The sequence below is a fragment of the Triticum urartu genome, chromosome 3 (genome assembly GCF_003073215.2).
Source record: "Triticum urartu cultivar G1812 chromosome 3, Tu2.1, whole genome shotgun sequence".
NCBI lineage: Eukaryota > Viridiplantae > Streptophyta > Magnoliopsida > Poales > Poaceae > Triticum > Triticum urartu.
The window spans coordinates 19,823,590-19,837,660 of record NC_053024.1 but is presented as its reverse complement, the minus strand read 5'-3'; the positions used below and the strand labels follow the sequence as shown (position 1 = coordinate 19,837,660).

General features: G+C 46.7%; 1 pseudogene; it reads right to left on the bottom strand.

Moving 5' to 3' along the window:
• Nucleotides 1-11,560: 11,560 nt before the first annotated feature.
• On the bottom strand, nt 11,561-13,657 carry LOC125549615 (annotated as a pseudogene).
• Nucleotides 13,658-14,071: the final 414 nt, after the last annotated feature.

Here is a 14,071-nt window from a genome sequence, read left to right as displayed (position 1 = left end):
ACTCGCGCAAGAAGAACTACGCATAGACCTAGGTCATGATGCCACTGTTGGGGAACGTTGCAGAAAACAAAAAATTTCCTACGGTTTCACCAAGATCCATCTATGAGTTCATCTAGCAACGAGTGATCGGATTGCATCTACATACCTTTGTAGATCACGCGCGGAAGCGTTCAAAGAACGGGATGAGGAAGTCGTACTCGACGTGATCGAAATCACCGGAGATCCTAGCGCCGAACGGACGGCACCTCCGTGTTCAACACACGTACGGTCAGCGTGACGTCTCCTCCTTCTTGATCCAGCAAGGGGGAAGGAGAGGTTGATGAAGATCCAGCAGCACGACGGTGTGGTGGTGGATGCAGGGGTCACTGCAGCAGGGCTTCGCCGTTCTACTACAAGAGGGAGAGGTGTAGCAGGGGAGAGGGAGGCGCCAAGACTCAAGGGTGTGGCTGCCCCTCCCTCCCCCCTTTTTATATAGGCCCCCTAGGGGGTGCGCCGGCCCTAGGAGATGGGATCTCCTAGGGGGGTGGCGGCCAAGTGGTGGAGTGCCCCCCAAGCCAGGTGGGGCGCCCCCCACCCTAGGGTTCCCAACCCTAGGTGCATGGGGTGGGCCAAGGGGGGCGCACCAGCCCACTATGGGCTGGTTCCCCTCCCCACTTAGCCCATGGGGCCCTCTGGGATGGGTGGCCCCACCCGGTGGACCCCCGGGACCCTTTCGGTGGTCCCGGTACAATACCGGTGACCCCCGAAACTCTCTCGATGGCTGAAACTGCACTTCCTATATATAATTCTTCACCTCCGGACCATTCCGGAACTCCTCGTGACGTCCAGGATCTCATCCGGGACTCCGAACAACTTTCGGGTTACTGCATATTCATACCTCTACAACCCTAGCGTCACCGAACCTTAAGTGTGTAGACCCTACGGGTTCGGGAGACATGTAGACATGACCGAGATGGATCTCCGGTCAATAACCAACAGCGGGATCTGGATACCCATGTTGGCTCCCACATGCTCCTCGATGATCTCATCGGATGAACCACGATGTCGAGGATTCAAGCAACCCCGTATACAATTCCCTTTGTCAATCGGTACGTTACTTGCCCGAGATTCGATCGTCGGTATCCCAATACCTCGTTCAATCTCGTTACCGGCAAGTCACTTTACTCGTACCGTAATGCATGATCCCGTGACCAGACACTTGGTCACTTTGAGCTCATTGTGATGATGCATTACCGAGTGGGCCTAGAGATACCTCTCCGTCATACGGAGTGACAAATCCCAGTCTTGATCCGTGTCAACCCAACAGACACTTTCGGAGATACCCGTAGTATACCTTTATAGTCACCTAGTTACGTTGTGACGTTTGGTACACCCAAAGCACTCCTACGGTATCCGGGAGTTACACGATCTCATGGTCTAAGGAAAAGATACTTGACATTGGAAAAACTCTAGCAAACGAACTATACGATCTTGTGCTATGTTTAGGATTGGGTCTTGTCCATCACATCATTCTCCTAATGATGTGATCTCGTTATCAATGACATCCAATGTCCATAGTCAGGAAACCATGACTATCTGTTGATCAACGAGCTAGTCAACTAGAGGCTTACTAGGGACATGTTGGTGTCTATGTATTCACACATGTATTACGATTTCCGGATAACACAATTATAGCATGAATAAAAGACAATTATCATGAACAAGGAAATATAATAATAATCCTTTTATTATTGCCTCTAGGGCATATTTCCAACAAACTAGACAAACTCTTTCAGAGTATCAGGGTTTCGGACGAGATCTCATCTGTTACATGGCCACTTCAATGTTTTTAAACTTATTTGAACTCTGGACTTCTTTTGTGTTCAGTATACAGCATTTAAAGCGACGTCATCAATTTCCAACATGTTCTGACATCATTTGTTGTTTTTCGGTTATTTACCTAATTGTTTAGAGAGCTAAATGATCGTGAAATTGAAAATCACTACAAAATGAATCCTGAAAATGTTGAAACTTGGCATGGTATCATCATATCACCCGCATAGCATGCGCGAAAGAGTAGAGAGGGTCACGGCAAAAACTGGACGCACTTCGTGTACAAACTAGACAAACTTTTTCAGAGTATCAGGGTTTCGGACGAGAACTCATCTGTTACACGGCCACTTCAATGTTTTTTAAACTTATTTGAACTCCGGACTTCCTTTGTGTTCAGTATGCAGCATTCAAAGCGACGTCATCAATTTCCAACATGTTCTGACATCATTTGTTGTTTTTCGGTCATTTACCTAATTGTTCAGTATGCAGCATTCAATTTGCAGAAGAAAATAAATAGAAGAAAAGAAATAATGCAGAAAATAAAAAAAACTATACAAAAAATTACTCAGAAATAAATAGAAGAAAATAAATAATGCAGAAAAGAAAAAACTATATAAAAAACTACTCAAAAATAAATTCAATTTCCAGAAGAAAATAAATAGAAGAAAAGAAATAATGCAGAAAATAAAAAACTATACAAAAAAATTACTCAAAAATAAATAGAAGAAAATAAATAATGCAGAAAAGAAAAAACTATATAAAAAACTACTCAAAAATAAATAGAAGAAAATAAATAATGCAGAAAATAAAAAAGTATATAAAAAATTTGTTGGCGCGCTGCCCAGTGGGCCTGCCAGACCTAGGGTGTGCAAATGCAGGCCCAGAAGGGCCAACAGGCTCACAGGGCAGCGCGCCCTAATTAATTAGGCCCAGAAGCCTGCTATATAGAGGAGTTCGAAGAGGTAGCCGCGGCTGGGTTTATAAACAAGTGTGGCTGCTCTCCGCCCGGCGAGGTGGGACTAAACTTTGGGGTGGCAGCGCGAGGCCTTTAGTACCAGTTGGTGGCTCCAACCGGTACTAAAGACCACCCTTTAGTACCGGTTGGAACCACCAACCGGTACTAAAGGCCTGCTCTTTCAGCCTCTTGGCCTGGCCAAAGTTGGCCTTTAGTACCGGTTGGTGGCTCCAACCGGTACTAAAGACCTCTCCTATATATACAACACTTACGAAAATTCAGTTAGATCTCCCCATTTCTTTCGTCTCCAACCTCTCGCGCGCCGCTCGAACCCGTCCTCGCCGCTCGTCGCCCGTCGTCGTCGCCGTCTCGCGCCGCCGCCCCGAACGCCGCGCGCCGCCGTCCGTCGTCGTCCCGCCGCGGTCCCGTACGTCTTTCGCTCTCGCGTATACCCGCCGCGCCGCCGTCCGTCGTCGTCGCACCCGGCCCGTACGGCGGCGCCCCCGCCCGTACGTACGCCGGCGCCCCCGCCCCGTACGCCGGCGCCCCCGCTCGTACGTACGGGGCGGCGGCGTACGGGGCCGCACACATACACACATACACACACATATATACGTACACACTACACACACACACATACACACACACATTTTTTTACTTATTTTCTATTTTTTAGAAAAGTTAATTAGATGATCGAATGTTTGATTAATGTCGAATGTTAGATGAATTAGCTAGATAGAAAATTGTCGAACTATAGAGATTTGAACTAGTTGAATAATTAATATAATTAGTTTATTTTTAGTAAGAAAATTATCGAACTAGTTTATTTAGGTATATGAGATTTGAACTAGTTCAATAATTAATATAATTAGTTTATTTTTAGTAAGAAAATTGTCGAACTAGTTTATTTAGGTATATGAGATTTGAACTAGTTCAATAATTAATATAACTAGTTTATTTAGGTATATGAGATTTGAACTAGTTCAATAATTAATATAACTAGTTTATTTTTAGTAAGAAAATTGTCGAACTAGTTTATTTAGGTATATGAGATTTGAACTAGTTCAATAATTAATATAACTAGTTTATTTAGGTATATGAGATTTGAACTAGTTCAATAATTAATATAACTAGTTTATTTTTAGTAAGAAAATTTAGGTATCTGAAATTTGATGATCTAATTAAAATATTATTTGTTAATGAGTTTTTCTGTTTATTTAATTTTTTATATATTTTGATTTTATATAAATGTTAGATTAATGTCGAATGTTAGATGAATTAGATAGAAAAGTTAAATATATAGTAACGTCAATTGTTAGAGATGAATATAGTTAGATATATTAATGTCAAATGTTAGATGAATATATATTTGGCTAGATATTAATTAATGTTAGATAGTAATAGGTGTTTAATGTTTCACCTATATGAACATAGAAAATGTCATCTGACGACGAAAAAGATTTCATTATGTGCGAACACTGTGAAGACCAGCACGGCCTGTGCGACAGAAATTTCCTTGTTGATGGTAGGAGCTTCAGTATCAAGCTGGATGAGACATTCGAAGTTGATACAGTAAGTCACTTTGTCAATTATTATTTGAATGCAAAACTTATACTTCATTTACTTCAACTTATAATTTTAAATTTTCACTATTGTACTAGCGCATCTCCTGCCATGCAAGAATTTTTGTCTTGGATAAGATATGTTTTAGTGCTATAGATGATATGGAGGTAAAGAAAGTTTACTTGAAGACGGAGCATGGGTATACTTTCAATGTCAAATTATATAATGGAGACATATACACCCATTTTGAATGCAATACTTGGCAAGCACTACGCAAGGCTTATACATTTGAGCCTGGTATGGTTGTCACCTTTGATATTCGTCTGGAAGATGATATTGAAGGTAATATAGACATCTGGGTCGATATGCAAACGCCTCCAGTTCTACCATTATGTGAGTTTTTCTCAACCATGCATGCATATGTTTATGTCTTTGATACAGTTTATTCAAAAATAGTTGACAACTAATTTGTATTGTCAGCTTATTTCGGTTCAAGCAAACATGTCCGGCGCTTGGTAGACAGGACCTACTACTGTCCCGGGGCTCAACTAAACTGCGAGGAGATAAGTCATTATGTTTCATGGCTTGAGGATCTTAATACTGACAAGACAATTTTTTTTCTGAACTTAAAAATGTTAGTACTCAAAACGTGCGACCAATGATGATCGTATTGAACTACGGTCACATCTATAATCGAAAGATGGTAAGATTTTAACTATTTGTTCTTAATTAGTGCATCTTTTGCATACATCATTTTTGAAGCTAAACTTTCATTGCTTAGTATATTAATTACTATACGATGTTCTTCAACAGGGACTTCCGATGACAGTTGTGCCTCAGTGGATCGAGACTAAAGGTGACATGTCAATGGTTAGCTTACGGCCAAGATATCCTACATTGCACATGAGTGCATTCAGGACTTCTGAAAGCGAAGAATGCTTAATAGTGAAAGATTGGAGCAAAATTGTTAACGATCGCAGAGAAGTACTAGGGGGCAGCAAGGAGAAGCGCAACCCAAGATTAGGAGACAGATTCATCTGCATGCTCCAGTATGATGAATCAGGAGAGCTATACATGTTCTATGCTATTCTACCTGAGAGGGAGCAGCACTAGTTCATGCTCTTAATTAGTGTCTCATGTCCGTGTCCTGAACTTCGATGTTGATGATGATTATGTTGAACTCGATGATATCTTTGCTTCTGTTACAAAGTGAATGTTTTCTCTTTAAGCTAGCCAGTGTTGGTGATGATTAGATATGTAGCGGTAATGATTATGATGATTAAATAGTGGTAATTAGACGGCTACAATGATTTTTAGCTAGCTAGAGTTTATTTATTTATTAATATGCGATGATGATGATGATGATGACGACTACAACTCATTATAACGTAAAACAATCCTAAATTAAATTGATAACACAAATTTAATTGAAAAATACAAAATAAAACAAAAATCCACAAACATTTAGTACCGGTTGGTGTTACCAACCGGTACTAAAGGGCTCCCGGCCCCCGGAGCTGGCTCGTGCCATGTGGTTTCCCTTTAGCACCGGTTCGTGCTGAACCGGTACTAAAGGGGGGGGGCTTTAGTGCCCACACTTTAGTGCCGGTTATGGAACCGGCGCTAAAGGGCCTTATGAACTGGTGCTATTACCCGGTTCTGCACTAGTGTTATCATTTCATGTGACTCAAAGCAAGTCGTCTCAGATATTCTAAATGGTAGCAAAGGTAATTACGGAGCAATAGTTAGTGAGATTAAACTCAAGTCAGAGCAGTTTCAATGTAATTTTATTTTTGAGAGTCGTGTTGTCAATTTTGAAGCACATACATTAGCCAAGTTCGCTCTTCCACTAGGTCCGGGGCGCCACCTTTCAACCCAAGTTTGAACCTTTCCATAAAAATATTTTGGCTGCACCTCCACTTTAGAAAGCTTATGAAGGTGCACTTTCCGCCTCTTACCGACAGCGTGTGGCGCGTCTTGGGGGATGGAAGGGCAAGAATTTTCCTATCTGGTCGTGTTGTTCTGGCAAATTTGCCCTTGCACTTGCATGTCTGTTCATCCGCCGGGTTTGAATATAGTTTTAAAAAAACTGGACCAAACCGGACCAAAAAATCGGAACCAGCGATCCTTGCATAGGGATGCAAGGACAACCTCCGTATATCTACGACTGTCCACAAACAGAAAAACTAAACTAAAATGGTAACTAAAGTACTGAAGGTTAGAGCAACTCCAACGGGCCGACCCGAACGGACGGCGATTTCGTCCGCTTTTTGTTCGTTGGGGTCGGCCGCCTGCCCGGCGTCCGCCTTGTTTTTCATATGGGTCGGCAGCGCGCTTAACGCGTCGATCCATATGTGCAGGCGTGGCCGGCTGGCTGGCCAATTTTGCATTGCATTCAACATATTGTGAAATGAAAATTTAACAAACAAAATAGTTCGCCCAAATAAATAGTATAGTTTTACAGGCCAAATAAAAATAAAAATGTTTCACATAGTTTTGCAAACGAATAAAAAAAGATACATTTATTGGTTGCCAACATGAGTCCACATATGCTCAACCAAATCATTTTGCGGTTGCACGTGAGTTTTCTAATCACGCATGTCTTCATGAAACTGAGTGAACTGCTCAAATGTTGCCACTACTCCATGCTCAGGCACAACATTCTCACCCTGAAACTGAAAGCCTTGATCGTACAGACGTTCCGGACGCTCGTCTTCTACGATCATATTGTGCATGATCACACAAGCAGTCATCACCTCCCATAGTTTCTGCGTGCTCCAAGTATTAGCAGGATACCGAACGATGCCCCATCGAGATTGCAAAACACCAAAGGCACGCTCGACATCCTTTCTAGCACTCTCTTGCTCTTGGGCAAATCTTTTCCTTTTCTCTCCGACAAGGTTGGGTATTGTCTTTACAATAGTGGTCCACTGAGGATAGATACCGTCACCCAAATAGTAGCCTTTGTCGTAGTTGTGGCTGTTGACAGTAAAGTTCACCGGTGGGTTGTTGCCTTCGGCAAGCCTAGCAAACACCGGCGAGCGCTGAAGCACGTTGATATCATTGTGTGATCCAGCCATGCCAAAGAAAGAGTGTCAGATCCAGAGATCTTGAGACGCCACGGCCTCTAGTATGACAGTGCAAGCCCTGACATGTCCCTTATACTGCCCTTGCTAAGCAGAAGGGCAGTTCTTCCATTCTCAGTGCATGCAGTCTATGCTGCCAAGCATCCCCGGGAAGCCCCTGCTAGCATTCATCGCCAACAAACGGGCTGTATCTTCAGCTGTCGACTCTCTCAAGTACTCAGGGCCAAACACAGCAATCACAACCTTGCAGAACTTATACAGGGACTCTAGGCATGTAGACTCGCTCATACGGACGTACTCGTCAATGAGATCACCGGGCACTCCGTATGCAAGCATTCGGATGGCGGCGGTGCATTTCTGATAAGAGGAGAAACCAATCTTGCCGATGGCATCCTCTTTGCACTCGAAGTAGTCATCATAGCCGACCACTCCCTCCCTAATACGGTTGAAAACATGCCTACTCATACGGAACCGGCGGCGGAATTTGTGATGTTTGAACAACGGGTTTGTTGTATCAAAGTAGTCCTTCCAGAGAAGGAAATGCCCGCTCTCCCGGTTACGATTCAACGCCGGAAGGTGGCCCTGAATGGAGCCACGGAACAACGGCCGCTGGTTGTTGAGGTGGTGATGGACCAACACGACAGCTAATATCTCCTCCTCGTCGTCGGACGACGAATCGTCGGAGTCGCAAAGAAAATTGTGAAAAAAGAACTTGTCGGCGGAGTCCATTTTCGTACCTTGGCAAACTGTCGAACAACTTGCGGGCGTCGAAGAAGGAGTCGGCCGGCGAGGGGAGACGCGGCGCCCACAGACCAGCTAGCTGCCCGGCCGGCGTCCGACGAGTGTGACGGCGTCCGACGAGCGTGCCGGTCGTATGTGGCGGGGGCGGCGAGGCGTCTTCTTGGTCGCGGGCGGCTGGGCGGTGGGGGAAGCGGCGGCGGGAACCAGCTTGCTCCCCGGCGGCAAAACGGCGGCGGCGGCGACTGGGGGCAGGGGCGGCGTTGCTGGGCGAATGTGGAGGCGGCGGCAGTTAGAAGAGTCGCCGGCAAAATGGGCGGCGGCGGCGGTGACGAAGGAGGCGGGGGTGAGGGTTGCTTGTTGGCCGGGGGGAGGGGAGGCCGATGTGCCACAGACGAGCGGGCCCGGGGACAGGAGTAGGCGAGCGCGTGCGTCCATCGCGTGTCCGTGCCAACGCAAATCAGGTTCAAAAATGGGCCGGGAATGAGTCGCCTGCGGACGAAAAACGAATGCGCGTCCGTTTGGGTCGATATGTTGGGCCGCCTTTTCTGTCCACGCCGATCCAAACAGACGGCCGTAGACGAAATGGGTTGCCCCCTTGGAGTTGTTCTTAGGATAATTTTTGCTACACGGATGACACGGACACGTCCGCCAACGACAGAGCTACATAGAAGGCTGACGGGGCCGTGGCCCACCCCCAACCAAAGTGCAATTTTCTTTTACTAGGTAGTACTCGCCCTGCCCTGCAGCTTTTAGATGGGCCATGCACATACACGTAGAAAGCCATCCCCTGGTCGCAGGCCACCCCCCATGCGAATTTGTGTATTTGATTCTGTAAGTGCCATCCACCTAGCTCAAATACAACCCTAATCTACTTATCTACAGGATCCCTTTTTGCACCAACGAACAAGCCCTATTCCCGCACCAGCTCGATCGCTTCTCGGTGGCGTGCTTCACTCAACCAGCCGATGGCGCCGTGACGGATAGCCTCGAGCCCTCGACGTCATCTGGCCGTTGCTGGGGAGAAGGCGAGGACGTTAGGAGGAGCTCCGCGTTTGGGCCGGTGACGACGACTCGAGCGCCTGGGGCGATAAGGGCGCGCCCAGCATCAGCCAATGGCCGGTGGTCGCGGGTCTTCGGTGTTGTCAGCTAATTGAACTCTGGCCGGCCGGCCGGCCGTTTGGTTGTCGCCGGCTGCCGCAGCCTGCAGAATTTGTCTCAATTCTAAATTTTGTTAGAGTTCAACTTGATCTAGCCCATACTCTATTTACATTCTGAACGTTTATGCGCACATGGTTAACATTCAGCGGAAAGCCTACTTCATTTCAAAAGCCCGGACTGAAAGGAGGAGGGATACTCCTTCTTATAAGTTGATCATGGCCTCCTCCCGTAAGCGAGGTGGGATTAAACCAAGCCAGCCTTCACTGATGGACAGCAGCCCTAACATCCACATCCCCCTGAGAAGCCCCTAAGGAAGTAATGGTGATGCTGGCTCTGATACCAGATGTTAGCGTCCAACTCAATCTAGCCCACACACTACTTACGTTCTGAATGTTTATGCGCACATGGGCCAACATTCACCGGAGAGCACACTCCATCCCAAAAGCCCGGACTGAAAGGAGGAGAGATAGTCTCCCTTATAAGTTGGTCATGACCTCCTCCCGTAAGCGAGGTGAGACTAAACCAAGCCAGTCTCCACTGATGGACGGCAGTCCTAACAAATTCTCTAACACCGAAGTTTTGGCGGTACATCACTAAAGTAATGATCTTACTTTAGTGGTCTAAATGCTCTTATATTTTTTTATAGGAGGAGTAGGTGGGATTTTTTTTGTGATAGCGGTACAATTTTCTCTCTCAGTTAGTTAGTTGTTGATTGAATTGGACTATACACATTATAAATTTATTCTTTCAATAGCACAGTAGCAGTTGCTGATTACAGATATTCTTTATATTTTAGAGCAACTTCAATGGGGTGACCCATTTTATCCGTTTTGGTCATTCAGACACAAAATTTAGCCCAACGGGGGCGACCCAAACGGATACAGCGTCCGCCTGCTGTCCGTTTGGTGTCCGCTCGGACCCACTAGGTGAGGAGGAGGTCGTCCACTAGATGAGCCAGGAGTTTTCTTCTTGCTCGCGTCCGACGTGCGCGTGGTCGGGGCGTGCGTTCAAGCCAAGTCTTCGCGTTGGAGCTCGCCACGCTCGCCGTGCCGCGCCGGGCCGCGCTCACCCTGCCTTGTCTCACACACCCACCGTGTCGCCCTACTCGTGCGTGTCCGCGTTGGAGCTCGCACGCCCGGCCGCCTCCACTCTGTAGCTCGACCGCCGGCTTCGCCTCGCACCCGGCCGAAGCTGCTCGAGCAGGTGGTCGTGCCCGCCAGGCGCGGAGGCGCCCCTCGTACGAGCTCGCGTGGCTGCAACTTGTCCCGGCCATGGTGAACGTGCACCCCAGTGCGAGCTACCCTGCCTGCTACGTGTTCGAGGAAATGCCAAGACGGACATGCAAAAAATGTGTCTGTCTTTCGGTGGACACACATGCCGACTCAAATAAAAAGGCGGATGCGAACAGGCGGACGGGCGACTCAAACGGACAAAATCGGTGTCCGATTGAGTCACCCCGTTGGAGTTGCTCTTACCCCTCACCCCCAAGAACATTTTTGTCTAGCTCCACCACTGACGTCCGCCTGCATCACTGCCCTCGCTCTTTCTTTAGCTCTGTGGACCACCCTCAGCGGACAGGAGTTACCTGGTCAAATTGCGTTGTTTTCTTGCAAAACCCCGAGGAAAGCCAGAGTGCTTGAACCAGTCATGGGAGTATTCGTACGTGTGGATTGAAAAACATGTGTCACACGAAATGTGTGTCATAGTTTCAAGGTAATACTGCGGCAACCAAATCATCTCTCATACCTTATCAAATAAAATAAAACTAATATAAATAAAGTTTTATCCTAAAAATCACACACTGAACCATGATCAGACCGATGAAAACCTGAACCGGCGGCCTCACCGGTTCGGTCACCGGTCTGGGTTTTTAAACTATAGGTTTGGGGCGTTGTTCCAAATTGGTTCTTTGTATCCTACAACGACGCTTATGAGTATTTTTTCAATTGAGGATAGGTGAAATGAGAATACACATGTGATACATCATGGCGAAAGCTTTTGAGAGAGATCATCACGTATGTTTTGTGGAATGTAAAAGTGAAGAATCTTTTTAGGAATCCTAGCTCAACATCCGGGACTCTACATTCACGATAAAATAGGACATCACTCAGAAAGCGGTTGGTGATAAACTTTGTAGTGTAAAGTTACAGATCTCCTCCTTTCTTTTCCTTTTTGAAACGTAAATAGCTTCTACATTCCAGCCTTCAGGGTAAAATAACGAGGTGCAAATATTTAGCCAATGATTTCACCAGCATTGTTTATGGGAAAACCCCATCTTCCCTCCATGAACGTCATACACCACCTCTGTCCTCTCCTGCAGCAGGGTGCCAATGACCGCAGTGATCCCCGGTGGCAAGTCTGATGCCGCAGCAAATGCGAGGCACCCAACGGAGAAGATATCTCCCCGACGCCCAAAATACATCATTTGTTCCATGCCGGGGACAATATATGCCCATCCTTCGAACCATAGTGTGATGGATGGCATACTCATTCTCGTTAGACCAGTGAAGTTGTAGCAGGTGTCGAGGTCGCCCATCGACGGCGCCACGCGGTACTCCGTCATCTGCGACTTGAACTGCTCACGAAGAACCGTATAGGTCTCCGGCTTCAGGTAGGTGAACGTGGTGCCGAGCACGAACAACGCGTTTCCGGCGTGCGGCGCGTACGGGGTCTTGACATCCACCCCGCTGACATCTAGTTTGGTGAGCCGGACAACGTACATGTCTGGGAGTAGAGTGTTGGTCCGTAAGGGGGTTTAGACAACGAAGTGGCGGGAGCGTTCTGGCCGGGGTGCGCCAATGGAGAGGAAGCCCTGGGCGGCGACCGTAGAGGGTAGGCAGTAGGAGAAGGCCACCGTGTCCGGAGACGAAGGAGCTCGAGATGCCAATGAGTGGTTGTCCCAACTGAGATCGAGAATGCCGGATAAGCTCTTAGATGTTTCGCTGCCCATCTCCAAGCATATGGCCCTGATGTTCTCCTGTGTCGCTTGCGCGAGTGTGAGTGTGTCCATCACGGCGGTGGCATTGAAAACCATGGAGCCATTCTTGCTCCCGATGACCGTGCAGCTAGGTCCGGAGCAGGACTTCAACGGGCACTCCGGCGAGCCGCATGGGACTTGGACAATGGAGGAAGACTGAGAAGGATGGAATGCCTTGTCGATGGCATCATCGACACGCGTCTTGCACTGGATAAACGTGGTTCCCAGTGTGGTATCAAATGACACGGCGAGCTTCTGCGCCGGAGTGCCGTAGCCGACGACTACGTGGAACTCGGAAGCGCCCGGGAGAGTCGGGGAGGGAATGCCAGTGGTTGGGATGGTCGCACCGGAGTTAAGTAGCCGTGAGTGTGGACGACCTAGGCTGCCACTGCGTCGGAGAAAGCCACGTAGAGCGAGCGTAGACGTGTTGAGGGGAGAGCATGGGCTCAGTCGATGGAGTACGGGCAACTTTGTTGCTATTCCCCCGCCATCTCCTGGAGAAATATACATATGTTAGTTGACATGTCTTATTTTAGATTGAAGACGTCAAAAAAGCCAGATGTAAAAATAATGTCCCAAGCTGCCAGGGTCTGCACCACAAATCAATGATAAATAGCAAGACTAAGTTTTTTTGCGGGGTAATAGCAAGACTAAGTTAACCAAGGAAGTCAACTTGTTTTCAAAAAGAACTTTTTTCCGAGCTCTGAAGTTATCGTCCCAAGATTATTGAAGTTGCAGTTGTGATGATATCAAAGTTGCCATGTGGTAACTTTTGTGACCATGCCTGACAACTTCAGAATATATTAGGTGGCAACTTTGAAGGAGAAAAAGAAGTTGAAACAAAGTTGATCATGGAGCTAGACATGTCGTAAAATTGAGAAGCAGTTTGAGAGAAAAATCCATTTGAAGAATGTTATACATTCTCTTGTCCTTACCGGAAGAAATAAATGAACCATCTGGTCTTGCTATTCCACCGCCGCCACCTAAAATATAGACAAGTTAGTCAACACCGGGGAACATAAAAATGTTATACTGTCTAGGCATGAAGAAATGTAATACTCCTATATATTATGCATAATGACGTGCAATACATGCAAAGTTTCATTTCATATTTAGTATGGAGTACTAAAGTCTAGTTAAAGACCATATGGGATTCACGCAGTCAAGGTATTCACCAAATAAAGAAATGGTAGAGCAGGACGTCGGTGGTGGTGGACGTTGTGCGCCGGATGAACCGAGAATGAAATGCTTCCCACCACGGATGTAGCCTGTGTACTGGGAGGAGCCGCCGAGACGAGGAGCAAGAAGAACAACAAGCAGAATCAGCAGGTAAAAGTGCACAGAGGGAGTTGCTGATGAAGCCATTGCTCCTCTATGCAAGCTGTATCGTCGTAGTACACAATACGATCAGGGTGCGCTGCCGTATATATACACATAGGGTTCGATTGCAAGCATAAGCATGCTCAATTCTCCTTTGTAGAGTGTTGGCGTGAGCTCATGGCATCTTCTCATCCTTGTGAATGGCATCTCCCTTATTTTATGTTTTCCTCTTTCAGCCGAACGCTCCAGACAGAACAATTGATAAGAACGAAACAAGACTTGTGCCTATGGAAAAGTCGCACGATATATAGGAATTAACGCCCGCCTGTGCCGAAGTTACAGCGAAATTACGAGAAGAAACAAAGGCATTAAAAACTCCTCCGTGTCATATCTACAGCTGACAATCTGTGCGACCAGAACGTGTGTCAACCGATCAACCACGACAGTCACACCAAGACG